We start from the raw sequence: 18,642 nt of genomic DNA, 5'->3' as shown, positions 1-18,642 counted from the left end.
CGCGCCGCGCCTGGTATGCTGGGAGTTGTAGTCTCTTTACTGCTCTCAGCCCATGGGTAGGTAGCTTCAGAACTACAATCCCAGTATGCATCGGGGTGGTGCGTAACCCTGGAGGGAGGGGCAGACACTTAACCTGTGTCTAAAGCACTGCTGGCCGCCGATTCTACGCCGCCCCGTCGCCAGGGAGAGTGAATACAGCTAGGGACGTGAAAGGCAGGTCTGGGCTGGGCATTGAGGAGGGTATTAAGCTAGGAAGTATGCCTTACCTTTGTCTAAATCGGGCGGGTTGTCCTCCCCTCATTGGCCTTGTGCAGCTCGGATTCCTCTCTCACCCGCACCCAGGGTTCTTCCCAGAGCATTGCGTCGTCTCCAGCCCAGGGAGCTGCCTTCTTTCCTAAACTGCTATAGAAACCGTCCTGATGTCTAAGACAATGTACTTTGTGCCGCAGGCCTCTGCCTTCCCTAGCCAGAGCGCGAGCTCAGCCGCTTTTGAGAGAAATCTGCCACCTGGCCCACCTGTGCACAACTTCAGAGCTTTGCAGGGGGTGACAAGGGCTGTGGCTTCAGGGAAATGTCACGCGCACTGGCACCTTTTTCGCGAATGTGAAAATTGAGACATCAAGAAGGTTAATTATAGGGTTGCCCAGGATCTGCCAAGAGCAAAGAAGAAAACCCCATTTCCCAGGCATGTGTCTTGTGAGCCATTTTTTATCAACCCACTTAAGTGGACAAGCTCCAAAACACAACATGAAGCTGATGATAATTTAGGCAATTTACGTTTGAAATCATCGGCCTCATCTCAAGGCAGTGTCTTAGAGACATAGGTGGGACCTGATCTCTCAGGAACAGATAGCGTTCCAGCTTTGTGGGATTGACTTTTGAGATATGGAGCACTTCGGGGTCAATTGAAACCCGTCAGGTTTCACATCTCTGCTTTGGATGGAAAGCCCATCACCCACAGCTGTCAGAGATGTTCCTTAACTCACTGGGGCTCATCTGTTGAATTTTTCTATCTAGATAATGGAAACATCTAGGAGCACTTCTGCTTCCATGTAAACTCTTAATAATTGATGTCCCTAAAATTCTGTGTTCTCAGGGACAGTTCCTTTGGTTCCCAGATGGTACCAGCTTTCATGTTGTTACATCTAATATGTAAAAACCTGGATGTTAATCTCCAAGACATTGTTCACGTCACACATTCCAGTATTTTTCATTTGTGATTTCTGAATGTAGGACAATATCAAAGAACTGAAAACCTGGTCATAAAAATTGGACCCTATTACTGCACTTAGTGAATAATTTACCCCTTAGGGTTACTTACACCTGATTTCATCAGCACCTGTGTAAAGAAAGAAAAAAAAATTGTGGCATCTGCCAGGCGCAGTGGCTCAAGCCTGTAATCCCAGCACTTTGGGAGGCCGAGGCAGGTAGATCACCTGAGGTCAGGAGTTCAAGACCAGCCTGGTCAACATGGCGAAACCCCATCTCTACTAAAAATACAAAAATTTGCCGGTCGTGGTGGTAGGCGCTATAATCCCAACTACTCGGGAGGCTGAGACAGGAGAATCGCTTGAACCCGGGGGGCGGAGGTTGCAGTGAGTCTAGGTCAAGCCACTTCATTCCAGCCTGGGCGAAAGGGCGAAACTCCATTTCAAAAAACAAAACAAAACAAAACCATGTGGCACCTATGCATGTGGCAAGATGAGGAAGTATAGGGAGACCACAGCACATTTCTAGGGCTCTTCTTTTGTTTTAAATAGTGCCTGTGGGGAAAGTCTATGTGATCCAGAGCACACATCCCTTCCCTAGCCGTCTGTTTTCATCCTCCTCCTTCCTGTGCCCTCTTTAGGTGAGGGTGTCTGATTACCCTCACCCACAAGTGTTGTATGGGGATGTTGTAACATAACCATATCCATCTTCTCAAAATGAGGATTAATAGAGAGGAGTGTCTTCGGACTTGTGTTCAGATGCACTGCTGTTTGGTGTGTGGCTGCTCTCAGCAGTCCCACGGCAGCTGTCTGAAAAGATTGGTACTGATGTAGCCACAGCTGGTGTTCACAGGGCTGGGTGCTTCTTATGGTTTGGTGTCTTTTGTTTAGATTTTGTGGCTCTGACCCTCTTCTGCTTATCCATTCCTGGTAGTATCTGCGAGGTTGCCTCGTTTGTTCCACTTGTTTCCTGGAAGCTTGTTGTGTAATTTTATTTCCCAGGATCTTTGGGATTCTATTCTCACTAGACCAGTCACTGTCCACTGCCCCTGTACTTATCTTGCTGGAGCCCCCATGTTCATCCTTTCCAATGGAGCTAGGAAGAATTCTAGTTACTTCTAAATCTTCTAATTCTGATGCTGTTGGGCCATTTATTAAGCTGGGAATCTTGTCTTTGGGCTCATGGACATTATTCCAAAGGTTGTCTTGTCTTTGGGCTCATGAACATTATTCCAAAGGTTGCAGTGAGCCGAGATCACACCATTGCACTCCAGCCTGGGGTACAAGAGCGAGACTTCATCTCAAAATAAATAAATAAATAAATAAATAAAATTATGGTTTCAGTTTCTTCCTAGTGTAGGGCAATTCAAAAATATCAGTTTTTTAATTGGGTAATTGTGATAATTTATGTTTTGAGTGATTAAATCATTTCATCTAAGCTGTTAAATTTTATGTGTATAGAGTTATTCATATTGAAGTCCCAACCCTCATTGGGACTGGGTATGGAGAGGGAGATTTTTAAGAGGTAATTAAAGTTAAATGAGGTCATCAGAGTGAGGCCATAATCCAGTATGACTGTCATTATGATAAGAAGAGATAGAGGCCAGGCACTGTGGCTCACGCCTGTAATTGCAGCACTTTGGGAGGCCAAGGCAGGCGGATCACTTGAGGCCAGGAGTTCGAGACCAGCCTGGCCAACAAGGCAAAACCCTGGCTCTACTAAAGATAAAACATTAGCTGGGCATGGTGGTGCACACCTGTAATCCCACACCTGTATTCAGGTCACTAAGGCAAGAGAATCGCTTGAACCCAGGAGGCGGAGGTTGCAGTGAGCCGAGATTGTGCCACTGCACTCCAGCCTGGGAGATAGAGCGAGACTCTGTCTCAATAAATAAATAAATGAATAAATAAATAAATAAAATAAAGGAGAAGGGACAGAGAAACACTAGAACAGGCCAATTAGAAGAAAAAGGCCTGCCGGGCGCAGTGGCTCACGCCTGTAATCCCAGCACTTTGGGAGGCCGAGGCGGGTGGATCACGAGGTCAGGAGTTTAAGACCAGCCTGGCCAAGATGGTGAAACCCCGTCTCTACTAAAAATACAAAAAAATTAGCCGGGCGCAGTGGCAGGCGCCTGTAATCCCAATTACTCAGGAGGCTGAGGCAGGAGAATCGCTTGAACTTGGGGGGCGGAGGTTGCAGTGAGCCGAGATTGTGCCACTGCACTCCAGCCTCGGTGACAGAGTGAGACTCCATCTCAAAAAAAAAAAAAAGAAAAGAAAAAAAAGAAAAGGGCCATGTGAGGATACAGAGGAAGGTGGCGCCATATGCAGAGGGCTCAGGGGAAACCAACTGTCCTGGGACCTTGATCTTAGACTTCCAGCCTCCAGAACTGTGAGATGATTTCTTTCAACTCACCCAGACTCTGGTATTTTCTTATGGCAGCCCTAGAAGACTAATACACTTTATTATTCTTTTTATGTCTGCAGGGTCTGTAATGATATCCTTTGTTTCTTTTTTTTTTTTTTTTTTGGAGATGGAGTCTCACTTTGTAGCCAGACTGGAGTGCAGTGGCCCGACCTTGGCTCACTGTAATCTCCACCTCCTGGGTTCAAGCAATTTCCTGCCTCAGCCTCCTGAGTAGCTGGGACTACAGGCACCCACCACCACGCCCGGCTAATTTTTATTTTTTGTATTTTTAGTAGAGATAGGGTTTCACTATATTGGCCAGGCTGGTCTCGAACTCCTGACCTTGTGATCCACCTGACTCGGCCTCCGGAAGTACTAGGATTACAGGCGTGAGCCACCGTGCCTGGCCGATATCCTTTGTTTCATTCCTGACATGGTAATTTGTGTCTTGTCCTTTCCTCCACTTAGTCTTGCTTGAGGTTTGTCTATTTAATTGATCTTTTCAAAAAAAATCAGCTGTCTGTTTTATTGGTTTTTCTCTATTACTTTTTGAGTCTCAACTTTATTTCTCTTCCTATCTTTATTATTTCCTTCTTAATACTTCTTTTGTTTGGGTTTAGTTTATTAAGTTTGACCTTTTCCCAGGTTATTGATGTGGAAAATTAGATTATTTGGAGACTTAGTTTTTTTCTTTTTTTTTCTTTTTTTTTTTTTGAGACAGAGTCTCGCTCTGTCGCCCAGGCTGGGGTGCAGTGGCACGATCTCGGCTCACTGCAAGCTCCGCCTCCCGGGTTCATGCCATTCTCCTGCCTCAGCCTCCCGAGTATCTGGGACTACAGGCGCCCACTGCCACGCCCGGCTAATTTTTTTTTATTTTTTATTTATTTTTTTATTTTTAGTAGAGACCGGGTTTCACCGTGTTAGCCAGGATAGTCTGGATTTCCTGGCCTCGGCCTCCCAAAGTGCTGGGATTACAGGCTTGAACCACTGCACCCGACCAGCCTTTTCTAATATATGAGTTTAGTGCCATCAATTTCTTCAGTACACTGCTTTAGTTGTGTCTTACAAATTTTGTTCCATTGTCTTTTCATCATCTTTGTGGTCAATGTATTTTTTGTTTTCCCAGGGACTTCCCCTTCAAGCTTGCAAGAGTTGGAGATGTTTGCATTGTCTTCACATTATTGATTTCTAGTCTGACTCCATTATGATCAGAGAACACACTCCGTGTAATCTGATTTTTAAAATTTGTTGAAGTTTGTTTCATGGCTTAGGAGATGGTCTATCTTACTTTATGTTCCATGAGCCCTTGAAGAGAATGCATATGCTGCTGCTGTTGATTAAATTACTCTACAAATGTCAACCAGATCCTGTTGATGAATGATGGTGTTGAACTGTTGTCTTTTTTTTAGATTTGCTGCTGATATTTTCTCTGTTCTATTGTTTAGAGAAAAATGTCAATATCTCTAACAATAATTGTGTATTTGTCTTATTGTCTGTTTCTCCTCTGTTTCTTGCAGTTTTTTTTTCACATTTTTCATGTCTGTTGATTTGTGCCTACACATTTAGGACTGCTGGGTCTTCTGGGTGGATTAAGTTTTTATCATTATGTAATTTCTCTCCATGTCTCAATTTTTTTCTCTGAAATCTACTTTATCTGATATTGTAAGTACTCATGCTTTCCTTGATTACTTGTATCTTTTTCCAGCTTCTTATACTTTATTTATTTATTTTAAATTTATTTTTGATATGGAGTCTCACACTGTTGCCCAGGCTGGAGTACAGTGGCGCGATCTCGGCTCACTGCAACCTCTGCCTCCCCAGTTCAAGCGATTCTCCTGCCTCAGCCTCCCAAGTAGCTGGGATTATAGGCACCAGCCACCACACCTGGCTAATTTTTGTATTTTTAGTAGAGCCAGGGTTTCACTATGTTGGCCAGGCTGGTCTTGAACTCCTGACCTCAAGTGATTCGCCCACTCCAGCCTCCCAAAGTGCTGGGATTACAGGCGTGAGTGAGCCACCACGCCTTGACCAGCTTCTTATACTTTAAATTTACCTTTTTTTTTTTTTTTTTTTTTTTTTTTTAGTATTTATTGATCATTCTTGGGTGTTTCTCAGAGAGGGGGATTTGGCAGGGTCATAGGACAATAGTGGAGGGAAGGTCAGCAGATAAACATGTGAACAAAGGTCTCTGGTTTTCCTAGGCAGAGGGCCCTGCCGCCTTCCGCAGTGTTTGTGTCCCTGGGTACTTGAGATTAGGGAGTGGCGATGACTCTTAACGAGTCTGCTGCCTTCAAGCGTCTGTTTAACAAAGCACATCTTGCACCGCCCTTAATCCATTTAACCCTTAGTGGACACAGCACATGTTTCAGAGAGCACGGGGTTGGGGGTAAGGTTATAGATTAACAGCATCCCAAGGCAGGAGAATTTTTCCTAGTACAGAACAAAATGGAGTCTCCTATGTCTACTTCTTTCTACACAGACACAATAACAATCTGATCTCTTTCTTTTCCCCACATTTCCCCCTTTTCTATTCGACAAAACCGCCATTGTCATCATGGCCCGTTCTCAATGAGCTGTTGGGTACACCTCCCGGGCGGGGCGGCTGGCCGGGCGGGGGCTGCCCCCCACCTCCCGGACGGGGCGGCTGGACTGACGGGGGCTGCTCCCCACTTCCCAGACGGGGCGGCTGCCGGGCGGAGGGGCTCCTCACTTCTCAGACCGGGCGGCCGGGCAGAGACGCTCCTCACCTCCCAGACGGGGTGGCGGTGGGGCAGAGACACTCTTCAGTTCCCAGACGGGGTCGCGGCCGGGCAGAGACACTCTTCACATCTCAGACGGGGCGGCGGGGCAGAGGCGCTCCCCACATCCCAGATGATGGGCGGCCAGGCAGAGACGCTCCTCACTTCCTAGACGGGGTGGCGGCCGGGAAGAGGCGCTCCTCACTTCCCGGACTGGGGGGCCAGGCAGAGGGGCTCCTCACATCCCAGACGATGGGCGGCCAGGCAGAGACGCTCCTCACTTCCTATATGGGGTGGCGGCCGGGCAGAGGCTGCAATCTCGGCACTTTGGGAGGCCAAGGCAGGCAGTTGGGAGGTGGAGGTTGTAGCGATCCGAGATGACGCCACTGCACTCCAGCCTGGGCAACATTGAGCACTGAGTGAGCGAGACTCCGTCTGCAATCCCGGAACCTCGGGAGGCCGAGGCTGGCAGACCACTCGGGTCAGGAGCTGGAGACCAGCCCAGCCAACACGGCGAAAACCCGTCTCCACCAAAAAATACGAAAACCAGTCAGGTGTGGCGGCGCGCGCCTGCAATCCCAGGCACTCGGCAGGCTGAGGCAGGAGAATCAGGCAGGGAGGCTGCAGTGAGCCGAGGTGGCAGCAGTACAGTCCAGCTTCGGCTCGGCATCAGAGGGAGACTGTGCAAAGGGGAGGGAGGGGGAGGGGGAGAGGGAGAGGGCTTATTCTAAATTTACCTTTTTATATTGGAAGTGAGTTTCTTCTAAAGAGAATATGCATGGTCATATTTATTAATCAGTGTTGTCAGGCCCGGAACAGTGGCTCACATCTGTAATCCCAGCACTTTGGGAGGCTGAGGCGTGCAGATCACGAAGTCAGAAGATTGAGACCAGCCTGGCTAACACGGTGAAACCCCGTCTCTACTAAAAATACATAAAAAATAGCCGGGCATGGTGGCGGGCACCTGTAGTGCCAGCTACTCGGGAGACTGAGGCAGGAGAATGGCGTGAACCTGGGAGGCGGAGCTTGCAGTGAGCCAAGATTGCGCCACTGCACTCCAGCCTGGGCTACAGAGCAAGACTCCATCTCAAAAAAAAAAAAAAAATCAATGTTGTCAATCTTTGTCTCTAATTGATTATTTTATTTTATTTATTTATTTTTGACTGGTGGCAGTAGAATTTATTCAAATGTGCCTTAATACAGGTGCTAGGGCTTGCCGGTGGTGCTCTTGGTATATAAGGCCCAGACATTCTGCCGGTTTTCCGTGAGCAGTGACACCAGGAAGTTTACAGCCAGGTGAATGTTACACACATCGTCTGTGTGTAACATCGTCTGTCATCTTCACGTGGCTGACAGCCACAGCCAGACATAGCACCTTCTTCATTTGGGTGTTGATTGTGAACTTCACCTCATCCACTTTGGCCAGCATGTTTTTGTTGTGTGTCAGCGGAGATCTAGGAGATCTACTTGGTTAATTTAGAACATTTAACACTTAAGGTAATTTTGTTAAGACTAGCCTGATACGTTGTTTTCTGTTTGTTCTCTCTGTTTTGTTCCTCTGTGTGATTTTTACTTTCTTCATGTAGATAATTTGAACATGTTTAAAAATTTCGTTTAAGTTATTTGTAGTGTTTTTGAGTATAGCTTTTTTAGTGTTAGATCAACGTATTACATTATATTCAGAAATTATCGTAGTTAACAATGTTTCAATTGTTCCTTGATATTCAAATACAATTTATAAAACACAAAAGGGAAAGAAAGCCTATTGTATCTACCCTCATTTTATCCCAGCGTAGAAGGCACATTGGATAAAAGTTTTGTTTGATAAGGTGTCTTTCCTGGTCTTTTTGGCTGAGGACAGGAGTCTGTTGTTGGGTTTGTTTTTTGTTTTTTGGGGTTTTTTTGAGACAGTGTGTCTCTGTCACCAACGCTAGAGTGCAGTGGCGTAATCACAGCTCACTGCAGCCTTAACCTCCCCAGGCTCAAGCCATCCTCCCATCCCAGACTCCCAAGTTGCTGGGACTATAGGTGTGCACCACCATACCCAGCTAATTTTTTGTAGAGGTGGTATTTCACCTCTACAAAAAATGATGCCCAGGCTGGTCTTGACCTCCTGAGCTCCAGTGATCCACCTGCCTCAGCCTCCCAGAGTGTTGGGATTATAGGCGTGAGCCACTGCACCTGGCTGAGAAATATCTGGTTAGATCCTTTCCCATTTTAAATTTAGATTCTTTTTTTGTTTGTTTTTTGCTATTAAGTCATTTGAGTTCTTTGTATATTCTGGTTATTAATCCCTTGTTGGGTGGGTATTTTGAAAATACTTTCTGCCATTCTGTAGCTTTTCTCTTTACCTTGTTAATTTTTTTTTTTTTTTTTGCTATGCAGAAGCATTTTGGGTTGATATAACCCCATTTGTTTTTGTTTTCGTTGCCTGAGCTTTTATGGTTTTACTAAAAAAAAAAAAAAAACACTATCCAGACCAGTTTGTTCATTTTGTGTAACTGAAACTTTGTATCCCCCCAACCCCCGTTTTTCTTTCAGCTCAGCTTCTGGAAAACACCATTCTACTCTCTGCCTCTCCATGTATAATGACTTCATATTTCACATGTATGTGAGATCATGATGTATTTGTCTTTCTATGTCTGGCTTCTTTCAATCGTGCCTTAATGTGTACCTTAGTATCCTTCAGGTACATTCATGTTGTCACAAATGAAAAGATTTACTGGCCAGGCGCGGTGGCTCACGCCTGTAATCCCAGCACTTTGGGAGGCCGAGGCAGGCTGATCAGCTGAGGTTGGGAGATCGAGACCATTCTGGCTAACACGGTGAAACCCCATCTCTACTAAAAATACAAAAGATTAGCCAGGCATGGTGGTGGGCACCTGTAGTCCCAGCTACTCGGGAGGCTGAGGCAGGAGAATGGTGTGAACCCAGGAGGCAGAGGTTGCAGTAAGCCAGCATCGCGCCACTGCACTCCAGCCTGGGTGACAGAGAGAGACTCCATCTCAAAAAAAAAGAAAAGAAAAGAAAAGATTTACTCCCTTTTTAAGGCTAATATTCAATTGCATGTATATACTACCTTTACTTGACACATTCATGTATCCTTCATGGACATTTAGGTGGCTTCCATATCTTGGCTATTGTGAAGAATGCTGTAATAGACACAGAACTATGTATCTCTTCAAGATCCAAATTATATTCCCTTCGGATGTATCCCCAGAATTGAGTTTAATGAATCAAACTGTATTTTTTTTTTTTTTTTGAGACGGAGTCTCACTCTGTCACTCAGGCTGTAGTGCAGTGGTGTGATCTCAGCTCACTGCAACCTCTGCCTCCCGGGTTCAAGCAATTCTCCTGTCTCAGCCTCCCAAGTAGCTGGGATTACAGGTGCGCACCACCACTCACAGCTACTTTTTTTTTGTATTTTTAGTAGAGACAGGGTTTCACCATGTTGGCCAGGCTGGTTTTGAACTCCTGACCTCAAGTGATCCTCCCACCTCGGCCTCCCAAAGTGCTGGGATTACAGGCATGAGCCACCACACCCGACCTATAATTCTGTTTTTAACTTTTTGAGACAACTGTATGTTGTTTTCCATTGTTGCTGCCAATTTTAATTCCTGCCAGCTGTGTACAAAAGTTCCAGTATCTTCATAACTTTAGCACGCTTGTTTGTTTTTAATATACCTGTCCTCACAAGAGTGAGGTGATGCCTCACTGTGACTTAAATTTGCATTTGACTGACATTTAGTGACACGGAGCATTTTTTTAAATATACCTGTGGCCATTCTTATGTCCTCTTTGGAGAAATGTTTATTTAGGTCATTACTCATTTATTAATCTTGTTATTTGGGGTTTGCTATTGAGTTGTAGGAATTCCTTGTATTTTTGGATATTAACCCTTTATCAGATATATTATTGGCAACTATCTTTTTCTCATTCCTTAAGTTGCCTTTTCATTTGTTGAATTTGTCCTTTGTTCAGAAGTTTTTCTATTCGAGGTAGTCCCACTTGTCTGTCCTGATTTTATTGCCTGTTCTTTGTCTTACTATTTTGTTTTTTTGAGACAGGGTCTCATTCTATTGCCCAGGCTAGAGTGCAGTGATGCAATTTTGGCCCACTGCAACCTCTGCCTCCCAGGTTCAAGCAGTTCTGCCTCAGCCTCCTGAGTAGCCAGAACTACAGGAGTGCACCACCACACCCAACTAATCTTTAAAATAGATTTAGTAGAGATGGGGTTTTGCCGTGTTGGCCAGACTGGTCTCCAACTCCTGACCTCAGGTGATCCGCCTGCCTCAGCCTCCCAAAATGCTGGGATTATAGGTGTGAGCCACCACACCTGGCCTGTTGCCTGTTCTTTTGAAGTCTAATTTAAAAAAAAGCATCTGAATGTCCAAAGTTCTGAAAATTTTTCCATATTTTTTTTCTAGCCATTTTATGTTTTCAGGTCCTATGTTTAAATAGTTAATCCATTTTAAGTTAATTTTTAATATGGTATGAAGTAAGAGTCCACATTTATCCTTTTGCATATAGAGATCCAATTTTTCCAGCACTATTTACTTAAAAGACTCTCATTTCTCTGTTGTGTATTTTTGGCACCCTTGTTGAAGATCAGTTGATTGTATGCATATATTAGATTTATTCTGGGACTCTCCATTCTGTTCCATTGTTCTTTATGTCTGTTTTTATGCCAGTACTATCTTGTTTTGATGGCATTGCTTTCTAATGTTTTGAAATCAGGGAGTATAATATCGTCAGGTTTGTTCATCTTGCTCAATACTGCTTTGACTGTTTAAGGTCTCTTTTGGTTCCAAGTTAATCTGTAATTATTTTTGTCTAGTTTAATAATAAATGCCATTGGGGTTTGGATAGGGCTTGCATTTACTTTCTATATCACTTTGGGAAGCATGGACTTTTATTTTATTTTATTTTATTATTTTATTTTGAGACAGGGTCTTGCCGTATCACCCAGGCTGAAGTGCAGTGGCACAATCATGGCTCACTGCAGCCTCAACCTCCTGGGCTAAAGCAATCCTCTCACCTCAGCCTCCAAGTAGCTGGAATCACAGGCATGCAAAACTATGCCGGGCTAATTTTTGTATTTTCTGTAGAGACAAGGTTTCACCATGTTGCCCAGGCTGGTCTTGAACTCCTGAGCTCAAGCAATCCACCTGCCTTGGCCTCCCAAACTGCTGGGGTTATAAGCATGAGCCACCATGCCTGGCCAGCATGGACATTTTAACAATATAAATTTTTCCAGTGTATTTTCTGTGCCCCAGGAACAGGCCAAAAGCTGTTTCAAAAAAAAAAAAAAAGAAAGAAAAAAAGAAAAGAAAAGAAAGGAAGGGAGGGGAGGGGAGAAGGGAAAAGAAAAGAAAAAGAGCAATTATCTACATAGGATGGCATGATTTTCCTCCAAAATCTTTCCTGTGATTAACACAGGAGCTTTCCAGAAGCTCCAAAGATCATCTGTATCTGCCATCAACAATTTCAGCACCTTTGACTCTATTGGAAGACATGACCCAAGTGACACGACAGCCTGGATCTGATGTAGAATATTCTTTTCTGCTGAGTAAAGAAAAGCTAGCAGCTTTTTGGGTCACAGGGTAAATGGGCCAGAGTAACTTACCAAATGAGAAATATGTTACCTTCAAAATCAAAAGGCCCACTAGAGTTGTGCCTCTTTTTTGTTGTAGTAGAAGCCAAATATAACAACTTACTCCTCTGCTTCCAAGGGATACGTTGGCATGTCCCAAACCATTGGGACCCTATAAATCTCACAAAGATAGAAGGCTTCTGAAATTTTGTTGGATTAATGTCCTACATCCTGACATAAATTTCATACCAATAAGTCTAGAGTGAGCTTCTCATACCAATAAGTCTAGTGAGTTTCTTGCTCACTATATTCAATGAGCATAATACCATCAATGTAAAGAACCAGTGTGATAGTTTGTGGAAGGAAAAGGTGACCAAGATCCCAGCAAACTAAGCTATAACATGAGGCTGAAGAGTTGATATATCACTATTATTGACTAAACTATGTTCCTCTAAAATGTATATGTTGAAGCTCTAACCCTCAATGTGACTGTAATTGGAGATAGGCCTTTACGGAGGTAATTAAGATTAAATGAGAGCCGGGCGCGGTGGCTCACGCCTGTAATCCCAGCACTTTGGGAGGCTGAGGCGGGTGGATCACCTGAGGTCAGGAGTTCGAGACCAGCCTGGCCAATATAGTGAAACCCCATCTCTACGAAAAATAAAAAAAGTTAGCCAGGCGTGGTGGCGGGCGCCTGTAATCCCAGCCACTAGGGAGGCTGAGGCAGGAGAATCACTTGAACCCAGGAGGCGGAGGTTGCAGTGAGCCGAGATTGTGCCGATGCACTCCAGCCTGGGAAACAAGAGCGAGACTCTGTCTCAAAACAAAACAAAACAAAACAAACAAACAAAAAAGGGTTAAATGAGGTTATAAGGCTAGGGTTCTATAAAAAAAAAAAAAAGTCATTATAAGAAGAGAAAGAGACATTAGAGATCTCCCTTACCACAAAAGCACAGAGGAAAGTCCATGGAAGGACATAGAGAAGGTGGTCACTTACAACTCAAGGAGAGAGATCTCACCAGACGCCAGTTCTGATGATCTTGATTATAACTTCTACCTTCTGCAACTGTGAGAAGAAAATATATTGATTAAGTCACTCAGTCGGCATGCTGTTACAGAAGCCCGAGCCAATTACTAGTGTGTGAGGTAGGACAGTGACGGTGTGTTTCTGTCTTTGCCACCTGAAAGCAAACTGCTTCTGGTGGTATTTATTAACAATGATAGAGAAAAAAAAAGTATTAGGCAGATGAATAGCTGTACACTAGGTACCAGGGATGTGTATATTTGCTCAAGTAATAAAACAACATCTGGTACAACAGCTGCAGTGGGAGTCTCCCTATGATTTAAGCTTACGTTTATCCAGTATAATTCTCCAAGATCTCTTATGTTTATTCAGTGACTTACATAGGACGAAATGAGAGCCATGACCCTTGGATCGTTCTTTTTCTTTTTTTTTTTTTTTTTTGAGACCAAGTCTAGCTCTGTCACCCAGGCCGGAGTGCAGTGGCACGATCTCAGCTCACTGCAACCTCTGCCTCCTGGGTTCAAGTGATTCACCTGCCTCAGCCTCCCGAGTAGCTGGGATTATAGGTGCATGCCACCACGCCCGGCTAACTTTTTTTGTATTTTTAGTAGAGGTGGGGTTTCACCATGTTGGTCTCCAACTCCTGACCTCGTGATCCGCCCGTCTCGGCGGGCTCCCAAATCTGAACTCAGCACTCCCAAAGTGCCACCTCTCCCGGCCTACCCTTGGATCTTTTAAGACCTTCCTGGTGGCATCAGTCTCTGAAATCCCTGTACGAATGTGCTGTTGCTTTTGGTTGACTTTTTCCTAGGAATACGCAGTTCTGATGACTTCATCTTGACCTTTTTTTACCAAAATAGCTCTCGCTCCACTGGTCAGGGAACCAGTTTGGCATTCTACCAGTTGCTGAGTATGTCTAATCTAATTATGTATTCCAGAACGGGGAAGATAACCAAAGGGTGGTTTGAGAAACCCACCAGGCCAACTGGGAATTAGAATTGATTCAAAACTCCATGGATCGCCTGACCTCCATAAGCTCCTACTCTGGTAAATGCACTGCAATGTCATTTCAGTTCTCCTGGAATTAGAATCAGTTCAGAAACTGTATTCAGTAATTCCTCAAAGGCCATAGTTTTCTTTGGGGAAAAGAGGGGGAAAAATTAACAGTATATATTTGTAATAGTTTACTGGATTTCTTCCTCATAGGGACCCAGCATCTCATTGATTCAAGGAGTTCTGGGTCTATAAACTAATTCGAGACTGGAAATTAATTGAGAAGCCAAGCCAGGTGTGGTGGCTCACACCTGTAATCCCAGCACTTTGGGAGGCCGAGGCGGGTGGATCACAAGGTCAGGAGTTCAAGACCAGACTGACCAACATGGTGAAACCCCATCTCTACTAAAAAAAATACAAAAAGTAGCCAGCGTGGTGGCACGCACCTGTAATCCCAGCTACTCGGGAGGCCAAGGCAGGAGAAGTGTTTGAACCCAGGAGGTGGAGGTTGCATTGAGCCGAGGTTGCGCCACTGCATTCCAGCCTGGGTGACAGAGTGACACTCCATCTCAAAAAAAAAAAAAAATTGAGAAGCCATAAATCTTTGGTTTTGTTTTTTGTTTCATAATTCAGGTTTGGCTTTGTTTGACTTGAACTTTTCTACTTATATAGATCAAGTAAAAACTTAGTAGTCTTCCTGTCTATTCTAATTCTTTTTTTTTTTTTTTTGAGACAGAGATTCGCTCTTATTGCCCAGGCTGGAATGCAATGGTGTGATCTCAGCTCAGTGCAATCTCAGCTCACCGCAACCTCTGCCTTCCGGGTTCAAGCGGTTCTCCTGCCTCAGCCTCCCGAGTAGCTGGGATTACAGGAATGCACCACCACACCCAGCTAATTTTGTATTTTTAGTAGAGATGGGGTTTCTCCATGTTGGTCAGGCTGGTCTCAAACTCCTGAACTCAGATGATCCTCCCGCCTCGGCCTCCCAAAGTGCTGGGATTACAGGCATGAGCCACTGCGCCCTCTATTCTAATTCTAGGAAGCCCATGAGTCAAACTATTCTTATTGCTTGCTTTGACTTTGCAGTCTGTTAAATAACCATTCCCACCATTTTTTTCACAGCTGCAGTTGAGTGCTGCCACTTAAATCCTGCAGTCCTGAGATCCGGTTATAACCAATGCATTTAGATTTTTCATTTCGGTGGCAACAATCTTCATTGTAAGTTCTGTCCTACAGAGAAGTGTGGTGATCAAGCTCTTCGGAGATACTGGGACTCCTCTCACAAATGTATGTCTCACAGTTATGATGAATGGTGTATCTCCTGGATCTTCCTCAGTTGAGTATGTTTTAAAGGAAAAATACACTTTATCATTCAAATCTTTCAAAGCTTTTGAATCACTTTATAGCAAACCAATGAAGATCCAGCATTTCATTCTTTCTTTTCTTTTTTTTTTTTTTTTTTTGAGACAGAGTTTCACTCTTGTTGCCCAGGGGCTGGAGTGCAATGGTGCGATCTCGGCTCACCGAAACCTCCACCTCCCAGCTTCAAGTGATTCTCCTGCCTCAGCCTCCTGAGTAGCTGGGATTACAGACATGCACCACTACACCCAGCTAATTTTGTATTTTTAGTAGAGAAGGGGTTTCTCCATGTTGGCCAGGCTGGTCTCGAACTCCCAACCTCAGGTGATCCTCCCATCTCAGCCTCCCAAAATGCTGGGATTACAGGTGTGAGCCACCGCACCTGGCCCTCATTTTAACTTTTTAATATCCAATGTTTTCCGAATGAATACCCCCACTTTAAAAGTAGGCATCGTGCAAGCCTGGGAATTTAATTTTTGTTGTAATTCAGCCAGTTATGGGATGAGATGCTATGATTTCTTTTCAGCATTTTGAGCCCTGAAGCTGCAGGAGTTAAGTATCTTCTTCAGGGCTACATATAAATTTTTAGGATATTAATGCAGTACTTGTATTAAAAACTTGGAATCCCTGACTTAATCCTTCTCTTTACCCAGTTTGTCCAGCAACATCAGAAGCAAATATCAAATCTCATTATACTCGTTAGTCTGACAAAAAGACCCAGATTGTATACAAAATCACCCAGATACTTGCACCTTTTAAGTGTTTGATTAGCAGTATCTAATGGTGATATCTTGTGTATTTCTACTACCAGATTACGCCAAAAACTATTCAAGTACATTTTACTATTAAAAATAAAATCAAGGCTGGGCACAGTGGCTCACGCCTGTAATCCCAATGCTTTGGGAGGCCAAGGTGGGCAGATCACCTGAGGTCGGGAGTTTAAGACCAACCTGACCAACATGGTGAAACCCCGTCTCTACTAAAAAGACAAAAATTAGCAAGGTGTGGTGGCACACGCCTGTAGTCCCAGCTACTCAGGAGGCTAAGGCAGGATAATTGCTTGAACCCAGGAGGCAGAGGTTGCAGTGAGCTGTGATGGCACCACTGCACTGCAGCCTGGGTGACAGAGCAAGACTCTGTCTCAAAAAATAAATTATTTAGGTTCTTTATTTGATCAAAAGACTAAAGTAGAAAAAATATGTAATCACTTTAGTATATCCTTGAATAAAATATGTGATGATTAAGAATACCAAATAGGATAATAGAAACTTCTGGCTGGGAATGGTGGCGCATGACTGCAGTTCCAGCTACTCAGGAGGCTGAGGTGAGAGAATTGCTTGAGCCCAGGAGTTTGAGGCTGCAGTGAGCTATGATTCCACCTGTGACTAGCTACTGCACTCCAGCCTAAGAAACATCAGAGATCATGCTTCGAAAGGAAGGAAGGAAGGAAGGAAGGAAGGAAGGGAGGGAGGGAGGATGGGAGGGAGGGAAGGAAGGGAAAAGGCAAAAATAAAATTCTTATTAAGCAAAGATATTTGTGCAGACATCATAATCAACAGCAAACATCAGAAGTGTTTCAATAAAGAAAAGTCTAAGACAAGGGCCGGCCAGGCCTCTCCCATTTATCACTGTGAGGGATGCCTGAGCCTGGACCAGAAGAGAGAAGAGGAGGAAACAGGAAAGAATGTAAGTCAAAGAATTTGAACTGTAGTTATCCACAGAGGCCATGAGTACAAATAGAAAAGGAGGGTAATCGATTTCAACTTTCAGAACAAAAACTGTTTAACAACATTCAGGAAATTGAGCAAATGCACATTGTACATATAATAAATCTTGAATCTTTCATACTAATAATAAACATATAGTAACAATAACAAAGAATCAGCCTCCATCCACATTAGCAAACGTGCCATGAAATCGACTTAGAAGACATTCCCAGGCCTATGTGAAACCATAAAACTTTACTGAAAACCATAAAAAGACACATAGAGGCCGGGCGCGGTGGCTCACGCCTGTAATCCCAACACTTTGGGAGGCCAAGGTGGGCAGATCATGAGGTCGAGAGATTCAGACCATCCTGGCCAGCATGGTGAAACCCCATCTCTAGTAAAAATACAAAAGTTAGCTGGGCGTGGTGGTGCGAGTCTGTAGTCCCAGCTACTCGGGAGGTTGAGGCAGGAGAATTGCTTGAACCCGGGAGTTGGAGGTTGCAGTGAGCCAAGATCACGCCACCGCACTCCAGCCTGGGCAACAGAGTGAGACTCCATCTCAAAAAAAAAAAGAAAAGACACATCGAAGACTAACAAACCAAATCCTTACATTAGAAGAAGTAGTGAAATAAAGATACTAAAGATCCAGACTCAGTGCATTTCAAACTTTTTGAAATAGCTATTCTAACAGATGTGAGGTGACATCTCATTCTGGTTTTAATTTGCATTTCTCTGATGATTATTGAACTTGGGCTTTTGTTCATGTACTTTTTGCTCATATGCATGTCTTCTTCGAGAAATGTCTATATCAAGTCCCTTGCTAATATTTTATAGTATTTGTTTTCTTGCTGTTGGACTGTTTGAGTTTTTATACATTTGTGATATTAATGCATTATCAGACGTATAGTATAGAAATGTTTTCTGTCATGCAGATGCTTCTTAGAGACAAGGCCTCACTCCATTGCCCCTAGGCCAGGCCTGGTGAGTGACAGCAGCCCTGGTGCCCCAGCCTGCTAGGGCAATGTGTCACCCAGAGGCTTCAAGGCCCTTCTCACCATGGTACCCACCTCCTCAAAGCTGCCTCCCAAAGCCCTCTAGCTGCTGCTGCAGCCACAACAAGTGCCACCACCAGGGGCCTTCCAGCTGCCAGTGCAGGCTTTCCAGAGCCGGGGACTGGGGAACCTGCAGTCATCGCCTCAGCAATTCTGGTGGCAGCCAGGCCAGCCAGGGCAGCGATGATGACCGTAATGAAAGGTGGGATGACAGCTCCACACTGGTGGATGAGTTGAGAACAGCAGGCAGAGGCATGTACCTGGTCTTTGATGGTTCAGTGGACCTGCACTACCATTGCAGTGCAAAGTGCAAGAGTTGAAGCTTGGAAACCTTCACCTAGATTTAGGAAGATTCATGGAAAAGTCTGGATGTCCACGCAGAAGCCTGCTGCACGAGTGGAACCCTCATGGAGAATCTCTACCAGGGCAGTGTGGAGGGGAAATGTGGGGTTGGAGCCCCCACACAGAGTCCCACTGGAGCACTTCCTAGTGGAGCTATGAGAAGAGAACCGCTGTCCTCCTGACACCATAATGGTAGATCCACTGGCAGCTTGCACTC

General features: G+C 44.5%; 1 long non-coding RNA gene across 1 annotated transcript; it reads left to right on the top strand.

Moving 5' to 3' along the window:
* The first annotated feature begins 126 nt into the window (after positions 1 to 126).
* On the top strand, positions 127 to 16,775 carry LOC112437875 (uncharacterized). The gene is made up of 3 exons (XR_003026387.4): positions 127 to 217; positions 13,909 to 14,017; positions 15,086 to 16,775. It is a non-coding gene; the product is annotated as an uncharacterized LOC112437875 (long non-coding RNA).
* Positions 16,776 to 18,642: the final 1,867 nt, after the last annotated feature.

Source organism: Pan paniscus, chromosome 20 (assembly GCF_029289425.2).
Source record: "Pan paniscus chromosome 20, NHGRI_mPanPan1-v2.0_pri, whole genome shotgun sequence".
NCBI lineage: Eukaryota > Metazoa > Chordata > Mammalia > Primates > Hominidae > Pan > Pan paniscus.
This window is presented reverse-complemented; position numbering and strand designations above follow the sequence as displayed.